The 21,157-nt window shown below is 41.9% G+C and overlaps 1 protein-coding gene across 1 annotated transcript in view; it reads right to left on the reverse strand.

Moving 5' to 3' along the window:
• LOC102247812 (calsyntenin-2) overlaps window positions 1-21,157 on the reverse strand; it is a gene marked incomplete at its 3' end in the record, with an annotated part of 265,941 nt that overhangs the window by 52,949 nt on the left and 191,835 nt on the right. The gene's annotated exons all lie outside the window — the stretch shown is intronic.

The following is a 21,157-nucleotide window of genomic DNA, read 5'->3' on the forward strand; positions in this document are numbered from 1 at the left end:
ACCCACCGCTTCCCTGTGGGGAGAGGGACTCCACTCTGAGTTGCAATTTTATTTCAAAACAGTGGGGGTGAGCCTGTGTGAGTTCTAGAATCCCTGTGGAGCTCGAGAAGCTAACTTCTTAAAGGGTTGAACATGTTGTGAAATTAATGCATTTCTCCCCCTCAGCTGGGTTAATGTGTATTATAACTATTTCTCTGCATTAAAATGATAAGGCCATGAAAATACCTTCCTTGTCTCAATAGGGTGGATATTTGTTTCTTGCAACCTGACTGCAAGTAAGCCCTGTACTGTGTGCCTTGGGAGGTGCTGAAAATTTGAAACACATTCCCTTCTGTCTTGAGGGAGTTTACAGACTTGTTGGGGAGACAATGTCTAGGTGTCCAGAAAGGCCGTTCAGAGTGCAAAGGGGTGTGTGAGTGTCACGTGGCCTGGGCAGCAAGGAGTGAAATGCAGGCTTGGTCTGGAGGTCTGGATTCACATTCCAGGCTTGCCACTTACTCCAAGATTTAGTCGAATTATATTGCTTCTCTGGCTCTCAATTACGTCACTTGTAAAATGATCCAGGAGATAGTGTTGGGAGGAGGGCACCTACCCTGAGATACCCCAACCCTGGTCTGACATTGCCCCAGCTGCACTGCTGGAACCCCAGTGAGGCACCTAGGGTGCACAGTTTGGGGGGGCCCTAACCTCAAGGTGACCAGGCACCTGCCCCGCTGCTGCAAAGTGACACTGTGAGAAGAAGGGATAACATGACTGCTTGCCTGCTCTGTGCCAGGTACTGAGCTTTGTACCTACCCCCACTCAGGTGACCTCATTCAATCTTCCTAACAAACCTGCAAGGCAGAGGTTTTATACCAGTTTGTACAAATTAAAAAAAGAAAACAGATCAGAGAGGTAGGTCGTTACTTGGTCAAGGTCACAGAGCTAAAGTTGGTCTAAAACCCAGATGTGGCTGACTTCTAAGTCCATGCCCTGTCTATTTCACTGCACCCTCTCCAAGCAGCCCTGTAACTTTTATTTTTAATCCTCACCCAAGGATATGTTTTTATTGATTTTAGAGAGAGAGAAAGGGAGAGAGGAGGAGAGAGAGAAACATCGACGAAAGAGAGAAACTTCAATTGGTTGCCTCCCAAAAGCTCCCGGACCAAATATCAAGCTCACAAACGAGGTCTGTGTCCTGACTGGGAATCGAACCGGCAACCTTTTGGTGTACAGGACGACGCCCCCACCAACTGAGCCACTTGGCCTGGCCAGCCCCATAACCTTTGAGGGACCGCTGTGGGGACCGCTTCCCGTCCCATTCTATATCCCCATTCAAGCCGCACTCAGGGAGAAATCCCCCGTTTTACATGTAGGAAGCATGCCCTGATCTCTCACTAACTATATTTTTTGAGATGGCCAATCGATAACAAACTTACCTTTAGGCTTTTGATTTTTTATGATTTCATTGATCCTCAATTTCATTACGAACACTCCATTTTCACTACATCCCCTCCTGGCCATTTCTCAAATGGAGTTGTGGAGTAATGGACAGGAGAGACAGATGTGGGCCAGGCTCTAACAAGGAGGCAGTGTTCTCGGGATCATCAGCAGCTCCTTGCTGCCTCTCCGACAGAGCTGCTCTGCAGCCCTCGGGGCGGGAGGACAGGTTTCATCCCATCCTCCAGCTATTTCTGCTCGGAATTATCTGGGGCTTAACTGGATGAACTTCTAAAGTGCCTGCCTTGTGATTCTATCCGAAGATCAATGCCAATAGAGGAATATTACTACCGAAAATGTCTGAACTGGTTCTCGGACATTATCTGAAGTGCCCAACCACTGCCACGATTATAAGACTAATCAGACCATTTCTCTTTGAAGAGACCAGTTAAACCAAAAATAAAAGAGGGCAATTTTCTGTTGGAAACACTTGATTGCAATTAAAGTAGTTCTCAAGACTCAGAAATCCTTCACCAGAGGAAAGGAGAGGAAGGAGGAAAAGGAGAAAGAGGAGGGGGAAGAGGAGGAACAGGGGAGGGTGAGATGAAGTAAACCTCGGGGCGACATATTTTCATCTCACTCAATTCAGCTCAATTCAATTCGATACACCCTGCAGTGTCTGAGAGCGAAGTGCCAGGCACGATGCTGGGCCTGGAGACACAAAGAAAATGATTCAAACACCTGAAAACATAAGGACACTCCTAAGCACTCATCACTTAGTGGAAGAGACAGTCGACCAGGGCAACGCAATGCTCACCTAGTTTTCACCGGCTCATACAGAGACAGGATTTAGTCCCCCTTGGAACAAAACCTGGAATTCATGTCACCCTCATTTATCCCACCTCTTCATCTGACACCCAGGTTCCTGCTGCAAAGACTTTTGTTCATTTATTCATCCATTCAGTCACCTCGTAAATATTTATTAGGGACTATGTGCCCAGCACTGGTGAAACAGTGATGAAGAAAACCAGCCCAGCCCTGGCCTACAAGCTGCTGGCGGTCCTGTAGGGGAGGGAAACGAGCCCCCAGAGAATCACATACCTAAGTGAAGAGTGGCGACTGTGGTAGGTGGGTGGTGCTAGGAGAGTCCTGCCCTGTCGGCAGGCAGGGCTAACCTAAGGATGTGACCTAAGGATGTGACGCTGAGCTGAGACCACAGAAAGAGACAGAGGAGCACAGCCTGGCCACGAGGAAGGGAAGTGGGTGTCAGGCGGTGGGGCCAGCACCCCATAGGGCCTCAGCAGGAAGGAACACAGCAGGCCCTGAAGGAACATCAGGGCCAGAGTGGCAGGCGTAGAGGCAATGGGAAGGGCCGGCTACATTGGGAATGTGACCAGAGAACCACGCAGGGCCCGGGCTCAAGCGGGTCCTGAGTTTGGTTTAAATTTCTTCTGTCACCATCTTGAAATCCTTAATAATTTTATCTTTGAACTTTCGTTCTGTAAATGAAGTTGGATGGACGATGGAGCATGTTGGGAGCAGAGAGATGGGAGCAATGTGCCCGTTCATTGTCCTTGCTGCCCCATTCAGGTATAGCATCCAGGTTGCCCCCTGAGCGCAGCACCGGGTGGAACAGATGCATGGGAGTTCCGCAGGACTCAGGGATAACACGGTAAGCCTGTGGCACTGAGGACCCAGTGAGCGGAGAGCTGACAGCCCAGACAGGCCATCCCTTCTGCTTGAACCAAAATTGTTTAGGCCACAGAAAGAAGGCAGGGTATTTTAAGAAACACGACCAACCAAAGAGCCCTGTCCTGTCCTTTCCACTCCTGTTACTTCTCGGTAGTAGCCAACAATGTATGCTGACAATGACGGCAGGCAGGAGGAGGAAAGATAAGACACCCCTCAGCTCCTTTTCTGTTTGGACTGTCTTTTCTATCTGTCAGCCAAAGGGAGAGAGTGTTAGTAGAGAGTGTGTACATATCAAGAAGTGAAGTAAAAATAGTTGAGTTTGGTTTGCATGGCATTTACACTGATCTGGTAAAGGACTAAATACATATGCATATGTGAGCTACAAAACGCAATTTCTGTGATGTTCAGAGATTCTGCACAGCACTTAACTGCTCGTATACTTACATGGGAAACTGGCATTGCACAGTATAGAGATATCGACGGTAAAATTCATGCTAATAAATTACAATTTTAATTTTTCTTTACTCAGAATAGCATCAAATAGCAAATTTACAGCACCACAAGCTGAGAGAGAGAGAGAGAGAGAGAGAGAGAGAGAGAGAGAGAGAGAGACTGTGGACGAAAAGCCCCAGGATGAAGCCCCGAGAAGGACGAGTATCTAACGCTGCAGTTCCCAGTGTCTGTGTGTGACACATCGGGCTGTCTTGATCTTTCGGGAGGCCTGTCACTAGAATTTGTTATTATTAATAAAGCACTGCAGTGGGAGGGTGAGGCACTTAAAAAGGAAAAGATCAGACTTAATGGTTTCCATATAAAAAGATCACTTTAAAAATCTTGCTTTCCAACATACTTCCTTGGGTGGGAGAGCTGGTGTGCCGGGAACTACGTGTGGGAGTGCAGAGCCAGATGACCATGCCCTTGGGACCAGCCCTGGGAAAATGAGGCCAGCAGCTGCCAGACCTGAGTGCCATCTAACACTGGCTGTGGCCGAAGGTGGCTACCGCTTCACCAAGAGGCCCCGTGAGGTCCAGATCAGAAGGGGAGCCCCAGCCTCCAGCCCCAGTGGCTCCAGCCCTCCAGTCACCTCTGTGCCTCCAGATGCCTTTTCCTCTGCAGTAACACGCCTCTCCACACACACACCAGCAGGCACTGATGTGGTTGTCTCTTAATTCCTCCCATTAAGAGTCTGGGGGAAATGTATGAGTGAATGAATTCATTGATGAATAAATGAATGACAAAAACTGATCTTGAGAATACATTTTGTTCCTACCCTTGAATAGCCTAGAACTATAGATTGAGTTGATTCCATTTTTTCAGATGAAGAAACTGAGACTCAGAGAGATTAAGTGGTTTACCCGAGGTCACTTGGATAGTAAGGAGCGGGTAAAGGACTGATGTCTAGACCCTCTGGATCTAAATGTGGCACTCTCTTTGTTCTTTCAGGGGTTTATCACTGGGCAGTTGTGTTGTTCTAGAACAGAGTTTCTCAAAGAGCCATCGGTGTATCCCTGGGGTCCCCAAGACCCTTTCTGCAGGGTCCACAAAGTCCAATTTGGCATCCTGTTAACACTAAGACATTATTTGACTTTTCCATTTGTGTGGATATTTGCATTATTGGTATAAAAACAACGGTGAATGAAAGTGTTGGTGTCTTAGTAGCACCTAACTGCATTCTTTGCCACATATAGTCACAGAAATAAAAAAATGAAAAGGCCAATTCCATGTAAGAATGACTCTAATGATGCAGTAAATATTAATTGCATTAAGTCTCAATCCTTGGGTGCTTGTATTTTAATATCTGTGTGACAAAATGGAAAGTACTCCTGGAGCACCTTTGTATTAAGGTATGCTGGTTTGTCTCTCGGAAAAGCATTCATGTGATTTAAGATGAGTTGGGAGCTGAACTAGACCTTTCTTCGTGAAATGCCAATTTTACTTAAAAGAATGATTGACAGACAAACTATGTTTATTCAAACTTGAGTGTGTGGCACGCATTTTTTTTTTCTTTCTAAGTAAGCCTGTCACTTCACGGAAAAGAACTAGTAGCATTTGTTGCCAAAAATAAAATCCAAGCTTTCAGTTCTGGAGAACTTGTGTCTGCCACAGTGAACTTGACAATACATCAATACACCAATTCTTTTCTGATGAGGTAGATAATGATATTAATGAATGTGATTGTTTGAGATCACATAATGAATTATGTCAGCTTTTGAAATGTGTACTTAGCAATGAATCAATCAATATCTTCCAAATGACTAAATGCATAATGTTATGTAGTCACCCATGGGTAAAAGACTCATTCAAAGTGCAAAACTGACAGAAGAATATTTTACTGTAACAGCGTATTATAAGTCCGTTCATGTGATTTTAGATTCTTTATTGTGACTAACCTTTAAGAAACTTTTACTTAGGGAGCTTTGGTATAGTATCAGAGAAGAATATCTACAATTACCTGAAAAGATTATTAAATACTCCTTCCTTTTCCAACTGCATTCCTGGGTAAGTCTATATTTTTTTCTTCACCTGCTTTAACCTAAACAACACATCATAATAGATTGAAGGCAGAAGCAGATGCGAGGACCTAGCTGTCTTCTATTGAGGCGGACATGGAAGAGATTGCAAACAGGTACACACAGCCACTTCTCACACTAATTTTATTTTGGAAATATATTTGGGGGGGGGTCAAATTATATTATATATGTTAACTTGAGTTTATTATTATATAAATTTTTAAGAAATAAGCATTTGAAAGTTTGCATTTTAATTTCTAATACAGTAAATATTGACAGATATAACCCATATGGACAAAAAACTCTTGAGGGCCATTAATCATGGTTAAGAATATGAAGATGTCATGAGACCAAAAGGCTTCTAATTTCCCAACCGTAGTTTCCACACAGATGATTCCCTGTGCTGTTCCTGATGCTTGTAATGGACCCATCGCCTCTCAGAGAACTCCAACCTCAGAGCAACCCAATTCGCTATGTATCTCACAGCTGGGTATTTGTATGAGAGGAAGCAGGCAGACCTTGATAGCCACAGAGTGCGAGGGTAGAGAGCTCTTTATCCAATCACAAAGGGTTAAAATCTGGCTCTGGAGCCACACAGGCTGGGCTCACATCCTACCCTGTGGTGACCTTGGGCAAGCCACTTCCTCTCTGTGCTGGTTTCCTCATCTGTAAAATGGGGACATGTTGCTATAGTCACCTCACAGGATTGATGATTGTTGGGAGCATTAAGTGAACTAAGATAAGCAAAGCACTTAACAGTGCATGGTACGAAGTAATTACTATCGGTATTAGCTCTGATCACTGTCTTTATATTGAAGAAAAGCAAGTCACACACTTCTGGCAAACTCTCTGTTTGTATTTGAGAACTGACGAGATCATTTTGTCATTAGAAATGCTTTGAATGTACGTCACATGTGTCATTAAAAAACCATCTGGCTCCTTGAAGTGTCTTGTACCTACCAGCTGCAGCTTACATATATTTATATTCCTGAACATCCCTGGCCAACGACTGCAGCCTGTGCATTTGCAAAATCTCACCCAGGACCAGTACTGCCTCATGGGGAAGGTTTCCTGGGGGTGGGTGGGTGCTGTTTGTTTGTTTGACTTTGCTTCTCACAATGACTAGAATTTGCTAATGGCCTTGATTGGGCAAGAGTCGAGGATACTAAATATCCTGCCCTGGGCAGGTCAGTCATATCACCAAGAACCATCTCACCTAAAATGGCTATAGGCCCCTTGAGAAACACTGCACGTCAAGCACGCAGCTAGTCTCCAAGAGGAAGCACCAGGCCAGGCTCATGACCCCAGGTTTGAGGACAGTGACAGATCTTGTCAAGGCGTCTCCAGACCCGTGAGGTCCCTCCAGATGGAGGGTGACACCATCTGCTTTCAGCCACACGCTCTGTGCTCCTCCGTTCACACACTTGGCAGGCAGTGGACACTGACTACACTGCATAGGTCTGGGCAGATGAGTTTTGTAACGTGTACTCTGTACCTCCACACCGAGTCATCTGCAGTCACTTTAGGTATAATGTAACGGGAAAGGACAAATGCTAATCACATCAAGAGGTAATCATGCTCTGCATAGCAAATTAGGGCTGAACTTAGAAATATATCTATACTTGAGCCCTGGCCAGTGTGGGTCAATCAGTTGTGTGTTCTCCCATCACCGAGAGGTTGGATTCCCAGTCAGAGCACATGCCCGGGTTGCAGAATCAATTCCCAGGAGCGGGCATGCGGGAGGCAGCCAATGGATGCTTCTTTTCCTCATTGATGTTTCTCTCTTCCTCTCTCCCTTGCTCTCTCTCTAAAATTAATAAAAAACATATATTTTTAAAAAGAAGTAAAAAAATCTATACTTAAAAAAGAAAAATGGATTTTAAGCTCTCTCACTTCAGGCAAAAACTTACATTTCTCAAAGTAGAAAGCTAAAGGAAAAGACTCAATGGGTTGTCACTTTGGCTGTTCCCTTGTGTGTCTGGGTGGCAGGGAGATCTCGGAGAGGCCTCAGTTCCGCAAGCAGATGACCTCTTAACCTCAATCCCAGCTCCTCCTTTCTGGACTGTGTGACCTTCTGTGATTCATTATAACGAAGACTATATCGTGCCTGATCACAAAGTGCCATGAGGCTGCAAGACACACTAAATGAGAAAGAGCTCTGGGAAGTAAAAAGATCTACTTTTTATTATTATAATAAGTCCGCCCTCAAGTCTGAAGTAACTAGATGCATATTGGCAACTTAGCTTGTTTCTATTAGAAACCAAAGTGGGGGAGGGTGTCACCCTTTATGGCTTTCTGTCTACTTAGTATTGAGCAAAGTAAAAATAACTCTTTTATTTAAGAAGTCATTTTCCTAAAGCTTTATGCTGAAATCAAAATCCCCCTCCCTTGGGAAGATGAACATAGCACAATTATTATGTTGCTAAAAACCAATGAAGACAATGCATTTTTCATTCTTTGGCAATATTGGTTAAATGAATGAATGATGTAACAACTAATATATATATATATGGTCAGAGACTTAAAGAGGTGTCTGGTCTCTAGGTCAGGCAGAGCTTGAAGACATGTTGGGCGGTCGTTGGTCTTGAGGGTGCCTGATAGTCTGCAGTTGAAGGTACAAAAATGTGCTGTATTTATCATTCACTCAGCAAACCTTCCGTGAGCATAAATAATACGGTGAAAAAAGTGAGTGAATAATAAAAATTTATATAATCAACTGCAGCTCACATTTACCACGCATTTATGATGGACCAGACACTTAAAACTTATAGTAAAAACCACCTGCATCTCTATATGTGCTGACCCACCTAACCAGGGGGTGGAGATTGGGACGAATCAGAGACCAGGTCTGACTTCACAGACAGGAGAAGGAGGCAGATAAATGAGGAGTTAATTGCAATAAAGTACTGCAAAGGCTGCAGTAGGTGTCTGTGCTGGGTATTGTGAGAACACAAAGGATGACAGATCGGTCAATCTCACCCTTAAATACTTGCAGAATCAGTTGTTTCCTGTCACGTAGCCACACGAGGAAGGCAGTAGGTGCAAGAAGGAAGTTTCAGCCTAAATAACTCTGCTTGAGACAAGACCCTGCCCCAGATAGGCCAGTCTTACACCACCTACACACACTCTCACTTTTTCTCTTTACAAAGGAGTGTCAGTGCTTCTATTCCTAGTAGAAGGGTAGTGCAGGTCAGTGCCTGAGAGTCAGTCAACCTCAATTCAAACCCTGACTCCTCACTTGTCATCTCTGTCACTTCAAAAATGTTAATGTTTCCATACTTCCATGTTCCCATCTGTGAAGTGGGAATGAAGCCATCTCCCTTCTATGGGAACATAATCAGAATAGTACTTTTTTAAAAAACAGAATTTACTATGGCATAAACGGGGCTGAGTGATTTGGGTAAAAGGATATAACTTAATTCTCACCACAGCTGTATGAGAATGCCAACAGGAAGTGATGGCAGACCAGGTCAGACCGGTATGTTCCTGGTTCTGCCATGGCACCCTTGCCAGGGTTAGCAACTCAGGCCTCCTACTGACATCACTGTTAAACCTATGTCTCAAAAATTATTAGCCTGGATGCAATTACCAGATGGGACTAAATCTCTTTCCCACTGCCAAGCAAAGACAGGGGCCTGTCAAATCAGTACGGAGCATCTTATTTAAAAACAAGGGACCTCATTTACCTATAGGTGTTGGGTGGAGTTCCGTCAGATCCACCCCACAATTATTACCTGAAATCTGTCTCTACTAACTCTTCCTGTCCTTTAGGAAAAAATATGCATGTGGAAGTGCCTCAGAGAGTGAAAACGTTCCATCCAGATAAATGGCCCTTTACCGCTGTTCAATCGTCTCCATCAAGAATATGTGTGTGCGTGCGCACGTGTCTATGTCCTGAAGGGAGGGTATCTTAGTAGATGCTAAGGGTCCCAGAAGCCTGAGAGTCTATCCTTACTCTCCAGGAACTTACACTGGGTTTCACACACAGACAGTATAGATGGGACCAAATAATTAAAGGTGTTTGAGGTTAATGAGTGCTAATGAGTTCTGGAAATACAGGGGCGATTACAGCCTCCTCAATTTACCAGAGGAAGACCCAATAGTCAAATAAATTTGGTACAAATCATGCTCACAGGTAAAAACTTTGGAATCTTGTTGCCCTGTCCTCAGTGTCCAAACAGGGGTCTCACATGTGACCTCGAGATTGAACCAGTCAGAGGTTGCAATCCAAGCAAACCTGAAGGCTTTGCTTGTCCCCATCCCCACCCCCCAGTTTATATATTTCTTGTCCTCTACCTCATTCCGGGTTTTTCTCATCGAAGGTGTCTAGGAACTCGGAGAGGCACGGGAAAAATTTCCCTTCAGAGGATGACGGGTTACATGCTGCGCTCTTGCACTTTGCAATGTGGAAGCCACTAGCCAAAATGTGGCTCTTGAACACTTGAAATGTGGCTGAGCGTGACCAAGGAAACGGACTTTTAAATTTTATTTAATTTTATAATTTTAAATTAAGAACAGGTACTCAATTCAGTTACTGGAAAACTTTTTAAAAAGCTTGGGTACATGAATCAATTTTTTAAGCTATAAATTATGTGAAATATAAATCAAGTGTTTCCAATGAAAATTTAGATCCTGAATTGAAATGTCTTGTAAGTGGAAAATACACACCAGATATGAAAAATATTTTTATGAGAAATAAAGTGTAAAATTTCTCATTAGTACTTTTATTTGATAACATTGAAATGAATTATTGGGTATTCTGGGTTACATAATATACACTAATAAAATCAATTTTACCTGTTTCTTCTTATTGGTTTACTGTAGCTACTAGAAAATATATACTTGTGTATGTGACTTGAATTATATTTCTGTTGGACAGTGCTGCTCTACATAATTAATAGTGTACATCACTAGAGGTTAATTTTCCATGGAAATAAATGTATAGAGAGTGCATTCTACAATAACTGTAGAATTGTCCTGCTTTTATGCTGATTTTTATTTCTCAGCATTACTCCTAATATTTAGGATAATGTTTCCTCTTAAAATATCAGCCCATCTGGCCTTTTTCAGATGATTAAGCCAAATTTAGCTCAAGTTCCCGAAGTCCTGATTGTCAGGCCTTGAATTAGCATTGCCTCTTAATGAGAACATTGTTATAAAGTAAAAAAAAAAATCTTGAAATTTTAATGACACTGAATATTTAAATAATAGCACATTGGTCAATTATAGAAATTCAGATATATGTACTGACAAATGGTTTTTATTAATTATCAGCCAATACAGAAGTCTTTTGGCAATAGGATTCTAGTTTGTAATCCACTCAGTCATTGGAACGAAAAATGTGTAAATCTTTATAAAGAAAACTTTATTTTAAGAAAATAAATTTAATAAATTACATTAGCATTATATTAATAATAAAGTAATACTTTTATGAAATAATAATTATATATCACATAGCAAGTCATTATGTCAATATTCTTATTGCTCTTTTTCTAATTAGAATAATTCAAACTCTCACCAAATGTAATGCCCTGTGCTTGTTTCTCCACAAATGGGAGGAAAGAAAATGTGGTTGTAAAATGTAGACGTAAAGGCATCTAAGGAACTGTGGTTCTGATGTGGATGAGTAAGTTCCTGACACACTCAGTCTCTCACAATAACACCTATAACCCCTGACAAATACCCCCTTCTACCCCCCCTAAAAAAACAACCAAGGACGGGAATGGAAAATTGGAGAAAGCTACTAGCAATGAGTGAGTTTTCTGGTTTTTAATCATTAAAAAATTGTAAAATACACAAAACATAAAAGTTATCATCTTAACTATTTTTAATTGTACAGTTCAGTATTTTTAAAAAATATTTTATTGATTTTTTACAGAGAGGAAGGGAGAGAGATAGAGAGTCAGAAACATCGATCAGCTGCCTCCTGCACATCTCCTACTGGGGATGTGCCCGCAACCCAGGTACATGCCCTTGACCGGAATCGAACCTGGGACCTTTCAGTTCGCAGGCCGATGCTCTATCCACTGAGCCAAACCGGTTTCAGCACAGTTCAGTATTACTAAGTACATTCACAAGTTTTCTGTTTTGATCTTTTGCCCCAAGGGCAGCTGTAGCCTCTGGTGGAGGGGTTGGGGGTGGTGGTGGTGTCTAAAACTCTGATAGAAAACCTGTTGTCTTCCTGGCCAGGTAAATTGGACTGCCGGCCTATGGGGCAGAAATCTGGGAGAGGAGTGAGCCAGGGAAGAAGCCCCAATTCTGTTTAAATTCCACCCAAGTCTCTAACAGGCTCCAGAATTATGCATGTGGGGGACAGACTGGAAGCATCTGCACTGAGACCTGAACTGCTGCTCATAGTAGGTAAGAGTTTACAGTTTGAGTTGAACTAAGTTAACCGCCTATTAAACCAAACATCAACAATTTTTGAAGGAATATGACAATCCAAAGTCCTCTCAACATAACATTCAAAATGTCCAGAATGTAATCCAAACTTATTTTACACATGAAGAGCTAGGGAAATGTGACTCTTACTTAAGAGTAAAGACAATAAGGGCAACCCCCAAATAACTCAGATGTTTGTAGTCTCAAACACATACACTAAATAAGTAAGCTCAGGGTCATAAAAGAAAATATGCTTGCAATGAATGAAAAGATATAAACCTCATCAGAAAAATATAACAGAGAAAAAGAATCACGTATATGAATTCTGTAACTTTAAGAGATAATATTTATTTGAAATAAAATGCCCACGGGAGGAGATGACAGAAGAATAGATGATTATAAAAGTATCCAATGTGAAGAAAAAAGAACAAAGATAAAAAAAAATAAACAGAGTTTTGGTGACCAGTGAGAAATCTGAAGTAGAAGGAGAAAAAATATTGAAGAAAAATATAAACTCAGGGGCCCATGGGTTGATATCAAAAAGTTTTACATAACAGGTAATTGGAGTCCCAGAAAAAAAGGAGAGAAAGAACAAGGCAAAAATTGTGTTTAAAGAAATAATGGCTGAAAAATGTCCTAATTTTGGTAAAAGACATATATTTATATTTTCAAGAAGCCAGGAAAGAGGAATGCATGTAAGTGAAACCACACCTATGCACATCAAAGCCAAAGTTAAGGAGAGAGCCGCCAATTATACACAGGGGAACGGTAAGTTGAATGACTGTGAACTGATCACAAACCAGGGAAGCTAGAAGGCAGTGGAACATCTTTAAAGGACTAAAAGGACAAAGGAAAAACTATCAGCCCATAATTCTATAACAAGAAAAAATAGCCTTTGAGACAGAAGGCGAAGTGAAGACATTTTTGTTCATCTCTATAAGACATCCTAAAGGAATTTTTTTTCTGGCGAAAGAGAAATGATGCTGGGGAAAACATGGGACTTCAAGGATGAAGGAAGAGCATCAGAAATTCTAAGTATTTAGACTAAAAGATAATTTTTTCCTCCTAATTGTTAAAACGACATATGTCTGTTTCAAGTAAAACTATAACATTGTCTGTGAGGCTTATAATATGTTCAGCTATAATACACATGATCACTATAGCAAAAAAGGATGGTGGGAGTGGTAAATGGATCTATATGGTTGCAGGGTTTCTGTAGTTTATATAAAGTAGTAAAATAGCAATTCTAGGAAGACTGAACATTTGTAGATATATGCAGAGAGCAAGTAACCATTAAAAAAAAAGATATAGCTAAAAACACTATAGAGAAAGTGAAATTCTAAAGAATATTCAAATAATCCCAAAGAAAGCAGGAAAAGAGCAACAGAGAAACAATCATCAGAGGTTAAACAGAAAACAAGTGATAAAATGGTAGATCTCAATTCAACCATATCAATAATTACATTAAACATTCCAATAAAAATGCAGATATTACCAGAATGGATAAAAAAGCAAGACCCGACTACACAGTCATGTGTCGCTTAATGACAGGGATATGTTCTGAGAAATGCTTTATTAGGTGATTTCATCGTTATGCGAACATCACAGACTATACTTATACAACCTAGCTGGCATAGCCCATGACACGCCTGGATTACACACACACCGATTGCTCCACGGCTACAAACTTGTACAGCATGCTGCTGTGCTGAATACTGTAAGCAATTGTAACAATGGTATTTGTGCATCTAAGCATATCTAAACATTATTATGTACTGTATACATTGTGGTATGTGCTATACTTTTATACTACTGGCAGCCCAGTAGGTTTGTTTATACCAGCATCACCACAAACATGTGAGTCATGTGCTGCCCTACGAATTACAATGGCTATGACATCACTAGACAATAGGAATTTTTCAGCTCCATTATAATCTTATGGGACCACCTTTGCATACGGGGTCCGCTGTTAACCAAAACATCGTTATTTGGAGAATGACTGTATATGTGTGCTGTCTACAAGAGATGCACGCCTACTATAAAAGCACAGATATGTCCAAAGAAATAAGTGAGAAAGGTATCTGACACAAATTGTAAGTACAAAGCGGCCGGAGCAGCTAAATTAATAGATGAAATTGATGTCAAAACAAAGAGTATTACTAAAAAAGGACATTTCATAATTACAAAGGGAAGAGCTAGCAACTGTAAAAGAACATGCACCTTATTTTGAAGCCTCAAAACACATGAAGGAAAATGGATAGAATTAAAGGGATAAAGAGCCAATTCCACAATCATAGTAGGAGAATTTAATAATTGATAGAACAAGACAAAAAAAAATCAATAAAGTGAAAGGTAATCTAAAAAAACACTATAAACGGCTTCGTCCTAACTGATATTTTAAAAAGCACTACATCCAACTGCAGAATACATATCACTTCAACTTCAATGTCATGCTCACAAAGACCAGATGTTGGGTCATAAAATGAGTCCTAATCATTTTAAAAGGCTGAAATCCTAGAGTATGTTCTCTGACCTCAATGGAATTAAATTGGAAATCAATAACACTTAACAATAAGAGGCCTAGCGAAAGCCCAGATATTCAGAAATTAAACAATAACACATTTAAACAACACATGAGTGAGAAGAAATTGAAAGGAAAATTAGTAAGTAATTGGGACTGAAGAAGATAATACAACACAAAAATTTGTGGAATGCAGATAAATCCGTGATTAGAAATTTATAGCTTTAAATGCATAAATTATAGAAGAAAAAAGATCTAAAGTCAAGAACCTAGAAAAAGAAGAGTAAAATAAATCCAAACTAAGTAGACTAAAAAATCCCTATTGCTTATCGTCATGCTTATCGCAGACATTAAATACTTTGACTTTTTTATTAAAAAATCTTCCCACAAAGAAAATTCCAGGACCAGATTGTTTCATAAATCCAAAGAAGAAATAATACCAATCATAGATAATTGTTTTTTTTAAATAGAGAAGGCTTTTTAAGAAGCTGCTGTTACCCTGATAGCAAAACCTGATAGAGATATTATAAGTAAAGAAAATTATAGACCTCTACCTATCATGAACATAGACACAAACATTCTTAACAATATATAAAAAGGACTATGACTAAGTAGAATTTATCCCAGAAATGCATGATTCAGTCAATGTAATTCACCATATTAACAGGATAAAGGAGAAAAACCATATGGTCATTTCAATGGATGTTAAAAAGAATTTGCCAAAATGCAACACCCTTGCATAATAACTTCTTTTGGCAAATTAGAAATAGAACGAAACTTGCTCAAACTGATAACAAGCTTCTGTGATAAACGTACGGCTGTCATACCAACAGTGAAATATTAAATCCTTTGTTCCTAAAATCAGGAACAAGGCAGAAGGACTGCTCTCACCATTTCATAGTGTTTATTTTGCTCCCACCTTTTTTGAGTGTTTCCTTTGTGCCAGATACTGTGCCAATGGCTTTACTAGTAGAGCAACTCTTTATGCAAGTACCAAGTTTTCTGCCATTTCCAGATGAGGAAACTGGAGCACAGAGAGGTTAAGAAACTTGCTCAGTGTCACAGAGTAATCACAAGGCAACATTTAAATTCAGATCTCCCTGATGTCAGAGTTCACCTCTTACCACAACCGTCTTCTCAGTAGTACACTAGTGATTATTACTATTGGAATCTAGAGGCAGGGGAGAAACCTACGTGTTGGGCTTCTTCACATTTTTCTGTTCCCACAGACCAAGAGGCAAAAATAATGCTGACACAGTCCACCAGGGACGAAGCAAACAGGCTGAAAGGTTTGTGGTTTCCAGGGGATGCTAGAGAGCCACCGCCTGATTTACACATCTCGATTGAAGACGCTTGCTATCCATCAACAGGAATACTCAGATTACAATGGTATTTTGCTACTAAAAGTGAGCCTTATTTGCTCATTTTCATTATTTAGAGGCAGTTAATTAAAATCCCAGCTGATATTTATTTTGCTCCCTTCCCATCACCAATGATTTCTTGCTGCTGTGCTTTTACAATATTGCCGTTTTATGACTTGACAGGGCCTATCGTGGGGTTCTTATGTTTGAGTCTCCCATTATTTCAATTTCAAGGAAGACATTAAACCACTGTAAGGACCCAGCCATTGCTGGTGAAGCATGAGAAGCAACTGTGGTGCTCGTCTTTAAGAAAGAGCAGACCCTGAAGCAGTGGTTCTCAACCTTCCTAATGCCGCGGCCCTTTAATACAGTTCCTCATGTTGTGGTGACCCCCAATTTCATTGTTACAAATGGAACATAATTAAAGCATAGTGATTAATCACAAAAACAATATGTAATTATATATGTGTTTTCCGATGGTCTTAGGCGACCCCTGTGAAAGGGTCGTTCGACCCCCAAAGGGGTTGCGACCCACAGGTTGAGAACCGCTGCCCTAAAGGATTATCCACCAGGGAATGCACCCATGTACAGGGAGAATGTGGGGGTTCGGCTTTTGAACAAGAAAAAGACTGACTGCAAGAGTTATACTGGCCAGAGACTGGCAACCTCAATCCTAGGCCCATTTAGCCATTTCGCTATCACCTAATGATGGAGAAGGGCTTGCTATGTCAAAAAATGGCCCACGTCCACTATGACGTTTCTAAGAGAGCTAATGTATAATTTCTCAAGAGTCATGTGAATGTTGCAATTCACTCTATAAAATATCTAAATATCTTTTAATATGAAGCTAATGTTGTTTTCTCTTGCATCTTTGAGTAGAATGAACATTCTCCGAAAATGTGTCCTGTTTACCTGGCAACTCCATACCTGCTTGGTGAGGGCACCTCAGGCAGGGAAACCCGTGCTTGAAATTGCTGGTTGAAGGATAGAATATCAGAGCCAACTGGCAGTTAATGCACCAGGTTTTTAAATCTGACGTGAAGGGGGAGGAAGAAAACACCCTAATAAGCAGGCTTTTACAATTTATCTGCAAACAGGAACCTGTGGAAACAGAAAGTCTTACAAGCTGTCCAAGTGAGAGGTTGGTAAGCAGCCGTTACGGCCATCAGCAGCCTTTGTTGCCAAGAAAGCGAGCCATCCCAGTTGTTTTTGATCAACTAACAAAGCGCTCCCCCTTATATCTACTAGAACTCCTACACAAGCTTCAAAACCCAGTTTAACATCATCTCCTTTGAGGAGCCTGTTCTGGCTTCTTAAGCTGAAACGAGCACCACCTCCTTGCTTCCCTGCCTCCCTGCACTTTTCTTCCCACATGGGCAACTGTGTACACCTTTTTCCTCTTATAGAGCCTCCAGAGTAAAAAATCTGTACTTGCTCCTCTCCCTGACTTTACGGCCTCCCTTAAAGCTTGACTCAACAAAGGTGCTCAGAGAACATTCACTAGATGTCAGTGCAATAGAGTCTCCATCAATTCAAAGGGAGTGGGGCATCATAGCTGAGACCAGAGTCTTTGGCATCAGAATGCCTTGGCTTCCAGTAGCAGCTCTGACATTCCTGACTCTGTGACCATGACCAAAATGCGTTAACTTGCCTACACCTGAACCTCCTCGTTCATAAATGGGGATAAAAACAAATCCTACTACTAGTATATTGAGCTACTGTGAAGTCTGAAACCAACCAGGCAAAGTGCATCAAGTTCTTGTATCATGCTGCATGGAGAAAGCACACAGTAAGTGATGGCAATTGCTAACATCCGTGCTAGTACCTTCATATGGAAGCGGAAACTCATGTTCTTCTGATTTTGACTTCCTTGGAGGGAAAAAGGCTCAGAGAAGGTCACCCTCTGGTGTCAAGGAGATCCCAACAGGGCATCACTAGGACCTCACCTCCGGGTTTCTCTCTGCTAGTTGTCAAGCCCTACTTCTTTCAACCAGCCTCATTGCAAGGTCTGTTGAGCCCCTGCCCCAGGCCCCGGCTTGCTCTGGTGATGGGGAAAATGAGACATTTTGGAGGGCTAGCAATCTGCATCTGGCCACTGCCCCTTTAATTGTCTGGTCCTGCAAGATCTGTTTATAAACCTTCCCCAGATGAACTTATCAGTGCTGGCGCCAGGCCGAGCCTTTGGTTGAGGTCTCAAAGCCCCAGCACATAGGGCTCTTTAAGAACTTGCAAAGGGGACTGGAAACCCCTTATTTGGGAGACAAAGAACTGAAAAGATATAAAAAGGGACAGCTTTCTCCATGTTGTTGCCTGGAATTTGAAAGACATTTTTCTCTGGGCCCACGCACAATAATAATAAAGTGTAACTCCATTTCTCTAAGCATTGCTTGGTTTTTCTTCGGTCTTCTGTAACACTGGGATCTTATGGGATGAGCCATCTCTGGTGAGCTGTCATCCAGGTGCCAGGGCCCCTTTATGTCTGATGCCATCCCTAAGCTCATGCCATGGATCATGTCTCCTGAGCTGAATACACTGCTCTGTCCTCCCCAAATTCACTGCCAATGCCTGGGCACACTCCCTGCGCCATCTCTCACCCTACCAACAATCCCCCATGCCAGGGGTTATTCACCCCATTGGACAGATGAGTCAGCTGAGGAACAGGGCGACTTAATGACTTGCTCATGGTCACACCAGGACCTGACCCCATTTTCCTGCCTCTGCTGCTCAGGCTCTACACCAATGATCTGCCTCCTTGTGCGGCGAGGAAATCAATGAACAACTGCAGGTACACGAGACCGCATATTTCCACTCCCTGACAAGCTCTGCCATAATCTATACGTTGTACTGAAGTTCCCAAATGTTCGGGTGGGGAACCCCAAAGGGGCAGAGACATATTTTAAATGTTTAATTCAAGTTAGGGCAAGTGTCAGGAAAATCCATATTTTGAGCTGCAGAAGAAAGAGAAATGGCAGCCCAATCAATAGTACAGAAGTATATGGACTCTTTTACTGTTCTATCAATTCCTGGAGCTAATAAGTCAGCATCTCAGGGGACAGCTTCGTAGTTTAAAACAAAAGTTCAGAGGCCGCTGCCTGTCAGGCATGACTCCAGATTTCATTCTGACCAAGGTGAGAGGGAGATGAAGGGCCTTCTCACCCGAGGACCAGACAACCCCCCGGGCACCTCTCATTACAGCTGGGACTGCTCGGCTGATAACAAGCACCTCCGATGTGGCTGGCTAATTCTTCATTTCCCTGTCATCAATTCTGCCAGCAAAAGCCCCCACAGAAGGCATGCAGATTAAAATGTTAAATCAAACTCGGAAGAGAAATTTGAAAATCAATTTTAGGTTCCTGAAGAAAAGGCCAAGGAGGATAATTAAGACTTGAAACTCCCAGCTTCAGCTGCTTCCTTTTCTAATTCTGGGGCAAAATGAAAGCATTCTTTTCTAAGGAATTGGCTAGAGAGGGAATGCAATGGTAGAACTGAGCGCGCTCCCCGGGCTGAGAACCACGAAGCCCGAAGCATTCCCAGTTCACGAACACACACTCGGGTGAGCCAGTCAATCAGCAAACTGACTCACGACAACTCTCATTTTCTTTTCATGTACCATTCCTCTCCTCCCCCCCTTGCAACAGAAAGTCAATGCAAATGTGAAAGCTTGGCTGCCTCTAACTTTACAGTAAATAATTTGAAAGAGCTGCACATTACCTGGGCCCCCGGTGTCAGGAGCTAATGCGTCCTAAATGTAACCCATTTCCAGCAAAGCCAGAATCTGCTTTGACATTTCCCTTCGCTGCACACAGATATTTGTATTGTCACTGCCTTGCTCTGGCTCTGATTTGCCTATTGTGATTCGCACGGACCAGCAATGCTAAGAGGATGCTTCATTTCCCCCTTGGGCCAATGCACGATGAATTACAGCCCTGGGATCCATCTCACTGTACAGTAAATACACTTGCGCTGCTTTACTTTCCATGCAAAACATATGTGGATGAAGTTCACTTTAAAATATATATATATTTTTTATTGATTTCAGAGAGGAAGGGAGAGGGAGAGAGACAGAAACATCAATGATGAGGGCCGATCTTTGATCCGCTGCCTCCTGCACACTCCACACTGGGGATCGAACCTGCAACCCAGGCATGTGCCCTGACCAGGAATTGAACCGTGACCTCCTGGTTTATCAGTCGACACTCAACCACTTGAGCCACTGGTAGGGCTGAAGTTCACTTATTAAGCTGCCTAGAAATGGAAAGACAGATGGAACTCCAGCCTTTCTATGTAAGGGGTATTTGTAGAAGACCCAGAAAAGTTTAATTCCCGGCTTCCAGCAGCGAAGGTCACATAATTATTTGATCCCCAGTGAGATCCAAAATTGTGCATGCCTCAGAAAAGTGAAATTGACAGAAGGAGTCATTTCTGCAGCTCCGCGGAATTGCTTGTTTTTATTGACTGGGAAGTCATTGCATGTTTCTGCACACATTTATCAGCGGTAGTTTTTCATCCTGCTCCTAGAACGTCCATGATAAGCTTAGAATTTAACCACTTATCTCTTTTGTCACTTGTTATTCTCCCAGCCAGCCATGCTCATACATAGGATATTAGGAATAATTACTGAGCATCTGTTCATACCAGGCCCTGCAGAGGGAGGAGCACTCCATCGCTGTCCTCCACAGTGACATTTCCTTAGGGAGTAGGAGGCGCATAGCACCCAAGGTTTTAGACCAGAGAAAGGTTCCCAGTTTTTATTCGAATGTTTCTCAACCTTCAGTTTCTTAAGGATCACTTTTATGATTTTGGCTATAACTGAGGAAGATTTGTAATATTTTTACTTTGTACTTTTAACTAGATTTGCTTTTTTTTATTTAAAGTAATTTGTAGCCCTAACTGGTTTGGCTCAGTGGATAGAGCGTCGGCCTGCGGACTGAAGGGTCCTGGGTTCGATTCCGGTCAAGGGCATGTACCTTGGTTGTGGGCACAACCCCAGTGGGGGGTGTGCAGGAGGCAGCTGATCGATGTTTCTCACTCTCTATTCCTCTCTCTTTCTCTCGGTAAAAAAATCAATAAAATATATTTAAAAAATTTAAGAAATAAAATAACTGGTAAAGGAAACTATTATTATAGATTGAAGAATAACCGTCTGCCACAAGGGGAAGGCAATGTTTAGGTGTTATTTCTAGTTTGACAGTGATACCCTCAAAGTGAGGAGACAGACATGTGTCCATCTGACTAACGCAGAGTATGATATGTATAACAGACAGGAGAGGGGA

Source organism: Myotis brandtii, unplaced genomic scaffold, assembly GCF_000412655.1.
Source record: "Myotis brandtii unplaced genomic scaffold, ASM41265v1 scaffold18, whole genome shotgun sequence".
In the NCBI taxonomy this organism is placed as follows: Eukaryota; Metazoa; Chordata; class Mammalia; order Chiroptera; family Vespertilionidae; genus Myotis; species Myotis brandtii.